Below are 11386 nucleotides of genomic sequence, written 5' to 3' on the forward strand. Positions count from 1 at the left end.
CAATTCTGTGAAGAAAGTCATTGGTAGCTTAATGAGGATGGCATCTATAAATTACCTTGGGCAGTATGGCCATTTTCACAATACTGATTCTTCCTATCCGTGAGCATGGTATGTTCTTCCATTTGTTTGTGTCCTCTTTTATTTCACTGAGCAGTGGTTTGCAGTTCTCCTTGAAGAGGTCCTTTACATCCCTTGTAAGTTGGATTCCTAGGTATTTTATTCTCTTCGAAGCTATTGTGAATGGGAGTTCATTCATGATTTGGCTCTGTTTGTCTGTTACTGGTGTATAAGAATGCTTGTGATTTTTGCACATTGATTTTGTATCCTGAGACGTTGCTGAAGTTGCTTATCAGCTTAAGGAGATTTTGGCTCTAGACGATAGGGTTTTCTAAATATACAATCATGTCATCTGCAAAGAGGGACAATTTGACTTCTCCTTTTCCTAACTGAATACCCTTGATTTCTTTCTCTTGCCTGATTGCCCTAGCCAGAACTTCCAACACTATGTTGAATAGGAGTGGTAAGAGAGGGCATCCCTGTCTTGTGCCAGTTTCAAAGGGAATGCTTCCAGTTTTTGCCCATTCAGTATGATATTGGTGGGTTTGTCATAAATAGCTCTTATTATTTTGAGATATGTTCCATCAATACCGAATTTATTGAGAGTTTTTAGCATGAAGGGCTGTTGAATTTTGTCAAAGACCTTTTCTGCATCTATTGAGATAATAATGTGGTTTTTGTCTTTGGTTCTGTTTATATGCTGGATTACGTTTACTGATTTGCATATGTTGAACCAGCCTTGCATCCCAAGGATGAAGCCCACTTGATCATGGTGGACAAGCTTTTTGATGTGCTGCTGGATTCAGTTTGCCAGTATTTTATTGAGGATTTTTGCATCAATGTTCCTCAGGGATATTGGTCTAAAATTCTCTTTTTTTTGTTGTGTCTCTGCCAGGCTTTGGTATCAGGATGATGCTGGCCTCATAAAATAAGTAAGGGAGGATTCCCTGTTTTCCTATTGATTGGAATAGTTTCAGAAGGAATGGTACCAGTTCCTCCTTGTACCTCTGGTAGAATTCAGCTGTGAATCCATCTGGTCCTGGACTTTTTTGGTTGGTAGGCTATTAATTATTGCCTCAATTTCAGAGCCTGCTATTGGTCTATTCAGGGATTCAACTTCTTCCTGGTTTAGTCTTGGGAGAGTGTAAGTGACCAGGAAATTATCCATTTCTTCTAGGTTTTCTAGTTTATTTGCATAGAGGTGTTTATAGTATTCTCTGATGGTAGTTTGTATTTCTGTGGGATCGGTGGTGATATCCCCTTTATCATTTTTTATTGCATCTATTTGATTCTTCTCTCTTTTCTTGTTTATTAGTCTTGCTAGTGGTCTATCAATTTTGTTGAGCTTTTCAAAAAACCAACTCCTGGATTCATAGATTTTTGGAGGGTTTTTTTGTGACTCTGTCTTCTTCAGTTCTGCTCTGATCTTAGTTATTTCTTGCCTTCTGCTAGCTTTTGAATATGTTTGCTCTTGCTTCTCTAGTTCTTTTAATTGTGATGTTAGGGTGTCAATTTTAGATCTTTCCTGCTTTCTTTTGTGGGCATTTAGTGCTATAAATTTCCCTCTACACACTGCTTTAAATGTGTCCCAGAGATTGTGGTATGTTGTATCTTTGTTCTCATTGGTTTCAAGAACATCTTTATTTCTGCCTTCATTTCATTATGTACCCAGTAGTCATTGAGGAGCAGGTTGTTCAGTTTCCATGTAGTTGAGCAGTTTTGATTGAGTTTCTTAGTCCTGAGTTCTAGTTTGATTGCACTGTGGTCTGAGAGACAGTTTGTTATAATTTCTGTTCTTTTACATTTGCTGAGGAATGCTTTACATCCAACTATGTGGTCAGTTTTGGAATAAGTGCGATGTGGTGCTGAGAAGAAGGTATATTCTGTTGTTTTGGGGTGGAGAGTTCTGTAGATGTCTATTAGGTCCACTTGGTGCAGAGTGGAGTTCAATTCCTGGATATCCTTGTTAACTTTCTGTCTCATTGATCTGTCTAATGTTGACAGTGGGGTGTTAAAGTCTCCCATTATTATTGTATGGGAGTCTAAGTCTCTTTGTAAGTCTCTAAGGACTTGGTTTATGAATCTGGGTGCTCCTGTATTGGATGCATATATATTTAGGATAGTTAGCTGTTTCTGATGAATTGATCCCTTTACCATTATGTAATGGCCTTCTTTGTCTCTTTGATCTTTAATGGTTTAAAGTCTATTTTATCAGAGACTAGGATTGCAACCCCTGCCTTTTTTGTTTTCCATTTTCTTGGTAGATCTTCCTCCATCCCTTTATTTTGAGCCTGTGTGTGTCTCTACATGTGAGATGGGTCTCCCTAATACAGCAAACTGATGGGTCTTGACTGTTTATCCAATTTGCCAGTCTGTATCTTTTAATTGGACCATTTAGTCCATTTACATTTAAGGTTAATATTGTTGTGTGTGAACTTGATCCTGTCATTATGATATTAGCTGGTTATTTTGCTCGTTAGTTGATGTAGTTTCTTCCTATCATCGATGAACTTTACATTTTGGCATGTTTTTGCAATGGCTGGTACCTGTTGTTCTTTTCCATGTTTAGTGCTTCCTTCAGGATCTCTTGTAGGGCAGGCCTGGTGGTGACAAAATCTCTAAGCATTTGCTTGTCTGTAAAGGATTTTATTTCTCCTTCACTTATGAAACTTAGTGTGGCTGGATATGAAATTCTGGGTTGAAAATTGTTTTCTTTAAGAATGTTGAATATTGGCCCCCACTCTCTTCTGGCTTGTAGAGTTTCTGGCGAGAGATCTGCTGTTAGTCTGCTGGGCTTCCCTTTGTGGGTAACCCGACCTTTGTCTCTGGCTGCCCTTAAGATTTTTTCCTTCATTTCAACTTTGGTGAATCTGGCAATTATGTGTCTTGGAGTTGCTCTTCTCGAGGAGTATCTTTGTGGTGTTCTCTGTATTTCCTGAATTTGAATGTTGGCATGCCTTACTAGGTTGGGGAAGTTCTCCTGGATGATATCCTGCAGAGTGTTTTCCAACTTGGTTCCATTTTCCCCATCACTTTCAGGCACACCAATCAGAGGTAGATTTGGTCTTTTCACATAATCCCATATTTCCTGGAGGCTTTGTTCATTTCTTTTTACTCTTTTTTCTCTACACTTCTCTTCTTGCTTCATTTCATTCATTTGATCTTCAATCACTGATACTCTTTCTTCCAGTTGATCAAGTTGGTTACTGAAGCTTGTGCATTTTTCATGTAGTTCTCATGTTATGGTTTTCATCTCTATCAGTTCTTTTATGATCTTCTCTGCATTGATTATTCTAGTTATCCATTCTTCCATTCTTTTTTCAAGGTTTTTAGTTTCTTTGCGCTGGTTACGTAGTTCCTCCTTTAGCTCTGAGAAGTTTGATTGACTGAAGCCGCCTTCTCTCAACTCATCAAAGTCATTCTCCATCCAGCTTTGTTCCATTGCTGGTGATGAGCTGCATTCCTTTGAAAGGGGAGATGCACTCAGATTTTTGAATTTCCAGCTTTTCTGCACTGCTTTTTCCCCATCTTTGTGGTTTTATCTGCCTTTGGTCTTTGATGATGGTGATGTACAGATGGGGTTTTGGTGTGGGTGTCCTTTCTGTTTGTTAGTTTTTCTTCTAACAGTCAGGACCCTCAGCTACAGGTCTGTTGGAGTTTGCTTGAGGTCCACTCCAGACTCTATTTGCCTGGGTATCAGCAGCGGAGGCTGCAGAAGATAGAATGTTGCTGAACGGCAAGTGTTGCTGTCTGATTCTTGCTCTGGAAGCTTCGTCTCAGAGGTGTACCCAGCGATGTGAGGTGTGAGGTGTCAGACTGTGCCTAGTGGGGGATGTCTCTCAGTTAGGCTACTCAGGGGTCAGGGACCTGCTTAAGCAGGCAGTCTGTCCGTTCTCAGATCTCAACTTCTGTGCTGGGAGAACCACTGCTCTCTTCAAAGCTGTCAGACAGGGGCTTTTACATCTGCAGAGGATTCTGCTGCTTTTGTTTAGCTATGCCCTGTCCCCAGAGGAGGAGTCTACAGAGGCAGGCAGGCCTCCTTGAGCTGAGGTGGGCTCCAGCCAATTCAAGCTCCTGGTGGCTTTGTTTATCTACTTAAGCCTCAGCAATGGTGGGCGCCCCTCCCCCAGCCTCACTGCCGCCTTGCAGTTAGATCTCAGACTGCTGTGCTAGCAATGAGGGAGGCTCCGTGGGGGTAGGACCCTCCGGGCCAGGTGTGGGATATAATTTCCTGGTGTGCCGTTTGCTAAGACCCTTGGTAAAGTGCAGTATTAGGGTGGGAGTTACCCAATTTTCCAGGTGTTGTGTGTCTCAGTTTCCCTTGGCTAGGAAAAGGAATTCCTGTCCCCCTTGCACTTCCCAGGTGAGGTGATGCCTTGCCCTGCTTCAGCTCTCCCTGGTTGGGCTGCACCTCCTGACCAGCACCGACTGTCCGACACACCCCAGTGAGATGAACCCGGTACCTCAGTTGAAAATGCAGAAATCACCTGTCTTCTGTGTCGCTCATGCTGGGAGCTGGAGGCTGGAGCTGTTCCTATTCGGCCATCTTCGGTGCCCCCCCATTTCTTGATTTTTATTGTCAAATCATCCTTGCTCCTTAGCACTCTGATTTTTACTTAGCTTATATTAACTTTCCTTTATATAATTTTATTTTACCTGCAAAACTACCTGTGATTTGTTTGTTTCCTCCTTCCAAATGTTTTTCCCTGGCAAAGCTTGATATTTAGGTGTGAAGGTTGGTTATTCTGTGTGCTGTAAAATCAGTCCTGTGCTTTCATAAGGATTATCAAAAGATAATATTATTAGCTTTTAAATTCTTTCTCCACTTCAGATCTTCCACATTAATTTAAGTGTATTTTCAGAAAATGTCAAATTATCTCTAATGTATATGCTTCTAAGTTTGGAAGGTGTGAATCCATAGCTTTGCTGATAGCTCAGGATTGCAAGACTTACCACAGTAAATTGTACAGAAAGCCCACCCCTGTCAGTGTAATGATGCTGTGATGGCTAATTTTAGGAGCCAGCTAACCTGGATTAAGAAAAATCTAGCAACCTGGTAAAGCATTATTTTTGGTTGTGTCTAAGAGGGTGTTTCCAGAGGAAATTAGCATGAGTCTGAGTGCATGTAGGTGGAGAAGATCCACCCTCAATGTGAGTGGCCACCATCCAATCAGCTGGGGAACTCATGAGAACAAAAACAGAAATGATGAATGTATTGATGTATCTCCTGGAGCTGGGATACACTAATCTCCTACCTTAGACAACAGAACTCCACGGATTTCTGGACTCAAGTCCTTTGGACTCAAGGATTTACACCAGCAGTGTCCCTGGTTCTTAGGTCTTCTGCCTCGTACTGAGAATTATATGATCAGCTGCCCTGGTTCTGAGGCTTTCAGACTATGAGCCATGCTACCGGCATCTCAGGGTCTCCAGATTGCAGATGGCCTGTCATGGGACTTCTTAATCACCATAATAGTGTGAGCCAATTCCCCTGATAAGTCCCCTGTCATATCTGTGTAGTCATGTGTCACCTAACAACAGATGTATGTTCTGAGAAATGCATTGTTAGGCAGTTTCATCGCTTTGCAAACATGACAGAGTATACTTACACAAACCTAGAGGGTGTAGCCTACTGCACACCTAGGCTATATGGTATACCCTATAACTTCTAGTCTACAAACCTGTACACCATGTTACTCTACCGAATGCTATAGGCAACTGTAATGCAGTGGTAAGTATGTGTATATCTAAATATAGAAAAGGTACTTTAAAACTACAGTATAAAAGATTTTAAAATGGCAGGAGCACAAGACCAGCCTGGGCAGCATGGTAAAACCCTATCTCTACAAAAAATAAGAAAATTAGCCAGGCATGGTCATGCACACCTGTAGCCCCAGCTACTCAGAAGTCTGAGATGGGAGGATCACTTGAGCCCAGCATTTCAAGGCTGCAGTATGCTGTGATCAAACCACTGCACTCTATCCTGGGTGGCAGAGACCCTGTCTCTTAGCTTACTGTAACTTTCTTACTTTATAAAACGTTTTTAATTTTTAAAGATTTTTCTACTCTTTTGTAATAATTCTTAGCTTAAAACATAAACACATTATACATCTGTACAAAAATATTTTTCTTCATGCCCTTACTCTATAAACTTTTCTTCTATTTTTAAAATTTTTATTTTTTACTTTTAAACTTTTTCATTGAAAACTAAGACAAAAACACACACATTAGCCTAGGCTACACAGGGTCAGAATCATCAATATCATTGTTTCCACCTCCATATGTTGTCCTCCTGGAAGACTTCTAGCTTTCTAGGATCTTGGGAAGCCCAGTTCCACCCACAGAGTTTTTCCTCTTCTAACCCCATATCCCCAAATGACCACCAAGAGTAATAAGTCAATGGGATATTGAGAAGTGAATAATGGATTTATGGATAATATATCCTGGACAAGCTGAGTACTTGTGCGTATTTGAGAGATGTGGCAAATATTAAAGCTGTCTAAAGGTAGCTTTTATACTACTACGAAATAAAAATGTATGTAAAAAAGCACCATAAAGTTTATTAGCCACTCAAGATCTGTAGGAGGAAATTATATTCAGGTATTATATTAGAACATGAATAATGTATTAATCTAAATCTGAGTCAAACCATACCAAGAAGGCAATGTTTACTACCACTGAAGTTATTTTATAAATTGAGTTATATTTTTGTAAACTTATATCAACATCATTTTTGTTTCATATCTTTTTTATTTCTCCCTTCTCTGGCCATTCCACCAACAGTCCCAGATGACCATAAACAATGTTTCCCAAAGCATGGTACATATGGTGCTGATGGTACCTCAGATGGTTTTATGTGATTCAAGGAGGTTTTACTTTTACAGTCAATATATATAATAAAACAATATAATGAAACACATCAACCTGCAAATTCACAGATATAAAATTTAAATAAGTTTATACAAAATAAAGTGAGTCAATTTAATAAAGTAATAAGGAAATAACAGTAGGGGTGGCACTCAGAGGGGAAAAATGTGAGGGTGGCACTCAATGTGGAAATACAGCTATATATTACAGGGAAAGAAACTGATTCTTAGTATGAAATAGCATTTGTGTCTTTTTCCTCTAACGGAGCTCATGTCTCTTTAGGAAAGTGAAATAGCAATTTTCACTGGAGTCTTAGAGAGCATTATTTAGGGTGTCCACACGCCCTATCTAATCAAACTGACAAAAATCCAATGAGAGGTCAAAAAAGAAACCAATGCATCTAAAGAACTTAAAAATGCTTGGAATATACAGAGGGTGTTTTTACAGGGAATCTGGACATGGTAATAACCAAGAGTGTTTAGAGCTAAAGATGGATTAATCAGAAATCTATTCAGAAGGCACAGAAGGCGGCCAACCTCTACTCAGCTAATCTATGGTCTTGACAAAGGGCAAGTGCTACAGGAACTGTGACGGAGAAGGAGAGGGAGCGCAATGGCACTGGAGTCCAGTGCTGGTTCTGCCAAAGATTGGTCATATGCTCCAGGGCAGCCCATTTAAATCGGGATATTTTAAACACAGAGATAATACATGTTTATGATGTACATCTTCAATGAATGCTTAATAAATGCATTGCTTTTCCTCCTACCCAGATTTGCCATCATAGGTTTTTGGTTTGTTTACATGCTTCTTTGCATGTTTATATATTCATAAAACGGATGTAATACATATTATACAAAACAAAACAAACAACAAAACCCCTCAACGTAGAAATGTATGAAGAAGAAAAGTCTCTAATAGTATAACAATCTAAAGGTGACATACTAAACTTAAGAGCTATGTATATTTATAGGATTTCCATGTTGCACATCCCCCTTGAGGGGATGCCAGTCAATTGATTATCATAGAAGACTATGAATGATGTCTCCTTGCACTTCAGAAAACACTTACCGTATATGGTAGCTCTGTTTATGAACCTGGAATATTTTTAATGATATGACTTAAGCATTATATGTGTATACCTGTGTTTACCACAATTGAAATTAGGTTGTACATAACGTTCTACAACTGGCATATATTTCAGTGTCTTAGAATTCAGTACATGTACATCAACTGGCATATATTTGGCTTCTGTACAAATCAGTACATGTACATCTGCCTCATTTTTTAATAGCTGTAGAGTACTCCATTTACCGATGCCTTATAATTTAATTCCTTATTTATGGATGTCTGGATTACATCTAAACTTTTTCTATAAAAGTGTGGTTGCAACCGTGAAAAGTTATGCTGGAAGATTTCAATTAGAAAATTGGACCCATAAATTATTTGTGTAATTAAAATTTATTCACAGACAAAATATAAATGATTTTCTGAATATCTTTGTAAAATATCTGATAGAATCACCCCCATCCCTCAACATACTTATTTTTAAAAACAAATAAATACTTGCCATCTGCCATGATCATGTTATGTTCTTTAATAGAGCAGTCCATTTTAATTGGTTGGATTTTTCCTTTTTCAAAACAACCAGCTCACAGGTGTCCACACAATACTGAAAAATGAAAGGATTTTCTAAGGTGATGAGGGGGAAAGTAATTAATGTGGGCATAGTATAGTCTAATGTTCTTCTTGGTGGGGTTCAGCATCTGTTGGAGAAGAAAACAGAGGCAATAATATTAGCAAGTAACCAAACCAGACAAGTGGAGAGGTAGAGAGATGTGAGTCTTGTGTAAGTCACCATGATCAGAAGATCCTGTAGCTAGCAGGACCTTCAGAATACCTACATGAATAATCTCACAAAGATAGACCTATCTCTAAAGAGAACTGGCTCTAGGTATGACTGTGAACCTTCTCTGTCCTTCTTCTTCCTCTGAGTGCCTCTCCTCCTTTTAAGAGATCCCTTCCCATCCAGCCCAGGATGTTTTTCTATCTTGTGGTTACTTGGTTTACAGGGGCCTTCTTCTATTTTACTATGCTTATTCATTCTTGTAAATGGGGCTGAGTTTGGGGCCTGAAGAAGTAGTATGTTACAACAGGAATAGACTTCTAGTTCAATTTTTTCATATTACAGATGAACAAACTGAAACCAGGGGAGGCTAAGTGACCTATCACAGATCATACAGAGAGATTTTATAAACTGTTTTTATAACTAGTACTCTTATCATTCATTCCAGGTATTTTTTTCTCACCCGTCTACTGAAATTCCTTCTCAATTTCTCAAAGAGGGAGTGTAATAATTGATGACTAGGTCTCAGTGTCTCTAAGGTATTTGAATTTTAACTGGGGAAAAGGCCTTGACCTGGAAATTTTCTAATACTAGAATTGAAAGTTAGATGTTGGGAACAAATAAGGAGGAAGACACATTGGAGACAGAGAACATCAAATTCTAATCTTTTTGTTCATCAAGCCAGCCATATTCAAACATATCATTTTAGTTAGATGCAAGTTTCTAATTTAGTAGATACATACAGTAGTTGCAGTGCAAAAAAATTTTAAAAAGCTAAATCATGCTGGTTTTCTTCTGCTGCCCCTGCAGTATAGTGGAATATAGGTGTTGTTGGTAAGATTCAACTACCTCATGTAAATAAGTCTTAGGATAATACCGTATTGATGATCAAATGTACAGAGAGGCCGGGTGCGGTGGCTCAAGCCTGTAATCCCAGCACTTTGGGAGGCTGAGACGGGCGGATCACGAGGTCAGAACATTGAGACCATCCTGGCTAACACGGTGAAACCACGTCTCTAGTAAAAAATACAAAAAACTCGCCGGGCGAGGTGGCGGGTGCCTGTAGTCCCAGCTACTCGGGAGGCTGAGGCAGGAGAATGGCGTGAACCCGGGAGGCGGAGCTTGCAGTGAGCTGAGATCCCGCCACTGCACTCCAGTCTGGGCGACAGAGCGAGACTCCGTCTCACAAAAAAAAAAAAAAAAAAAAAAAAAAATGTACAGAGAGATTGAAGTAAAGCCTCCTTAGGATGTAATATCTATAGAAAATGACTGGCTTGAGAAGGACCTGGATCTAGCTAGCCATCAGTTTATTCCTATGCTAAATAGTTCTGCACAAGTTTATCGTAAGGTACAAACAGCAGTAGATCAACAGAGAAAGAGAATAAGCAAATTGGGGCCAGAATATGAAACTGTATATAATGGATTTTTAGGGAAAATTCATTGTTTCTTTAAATCTACCCCTACCCTACACTGGCTTCTCCAAATGTTAGGTATTTGCTATATCTGTTGTATAAATGTGACACTAAATATAAATGCTCAGATAGATATGATCATTTTGCTGTAAGGGGTCCATGGCCAGAGACCAGAGTGAAGGCTGTGAAATTATAAGAAATATACGTATTGGTCTCTGCCCCCATTCCCTGGAACAGGGCTCCTAAAATCCTTGTAAGTTCGTGAGTGATAGGGATGCTAGGGGAATCTTTTGTTCTAATATTTGGTCTTTGACCCTGGTTCCTGACACAGCAATCCTAAATATCCCTTGTAGTTTCCAGGGTGATAGGAGCATCTTTTGTTCTAATGGGGCAACTCTTAGTGGGCTCCTAGATGGGCAGTGGTCACCAGAAAGACTAAGCCATAGTTATAAGATTGGAGCTTTCACTCCTCTATTCCCCATTATCAGGAAAGGGAAGAGAGGCTGGAAATGGAGTTAATAATTGATTATACATACATGATGAAACCTTCATAAAAATCCCTGAACTATGGGGTTTGGGGAACTGCTTCTGGATAGCAGAATGGATAGTGGAGATTCCTGGAGGGTGAAGTGACTTGAGAGGGTATGGGAGCTCCATGTGCCTTCCCACATACCTTACCTTATGCATCTCTTCCATCTGGCTCTTTGTATCCTTTCTGTATAGTAAATGAGTGGAGGTAAATATAGTGTTTCCCCAAGTTCTGTGAGCTGCTCCAGCAAATTAATAGAATTCAAGGTGGGAGACATTGGAACTCCAATTTATAGTCAGCTGATCAGGCCACAGCCTGGGGTCTGCAGTCGGCATCTGAAGTTGGAGCAGTCTTGTAGGATCAAACCCTTAACGTGTGGGATCTGATACTATCTCCTGTGGGACAGTATCAGAATTAAACTGAATTAGAGCTGGTGTCTGCCACAGAATCTGCCAGAAAATTGCTTGGTATGTAGAGGAAAACAAATATCCACACATCTGACGTCAGAGGTGTTGAGTGACTGTGTGAAAGTAGAGAGTAGGAAAAACACTCGGGTTTTTCTATATCACAACAGTCTCACATATAGAAAACCTTAAAGACTCCACCAAAACAAAATTTGCACTAAAAAATAAATTAAGTTATTTTGCAGGATACAGAATCAACATATAAAAAATTATA

At 39.6% G+C, this 11386-nt stretch overlaps 1 long non-coding RNA gene across 1 annotated transcript; it reads right to left on the reverse strand.

Moving 5' to 3' along the window:
* Window positions 1-8495: 8495 nt before the first annotated feature.
* LOC114671380 (uncharacterized) lies at window positions 8496-11103 on the reverse strand. The gene is made up of 2 exons (XR_003721355.2): window positions 10858-11103; window positions 8496-8687 (listed from the first exon to the last, which is right to left on the reverse strand). It is a non-coding gene; the product is annotated as an uncharacterized LOC114671380 (long non-coding RNA).
* Window positions 11104-11386: the final 283 nt, after the last annotated feature.

The sequence above is a fragment of the Macaca mulatta genome, chromosome 12, assembly GCF_049350105.2.
Source record: "Macaca mulatta isolate MMU2019108-1 chromosome 12, T2T-MMU8v2.0, whole genome shotgun sequence".
NCBI classification, from domain to species: Eukaryota; Metazoa; Chordata; class Mammalia; order Primates; family Cercopithecidae; genus Macaca; species Macaca mulatta.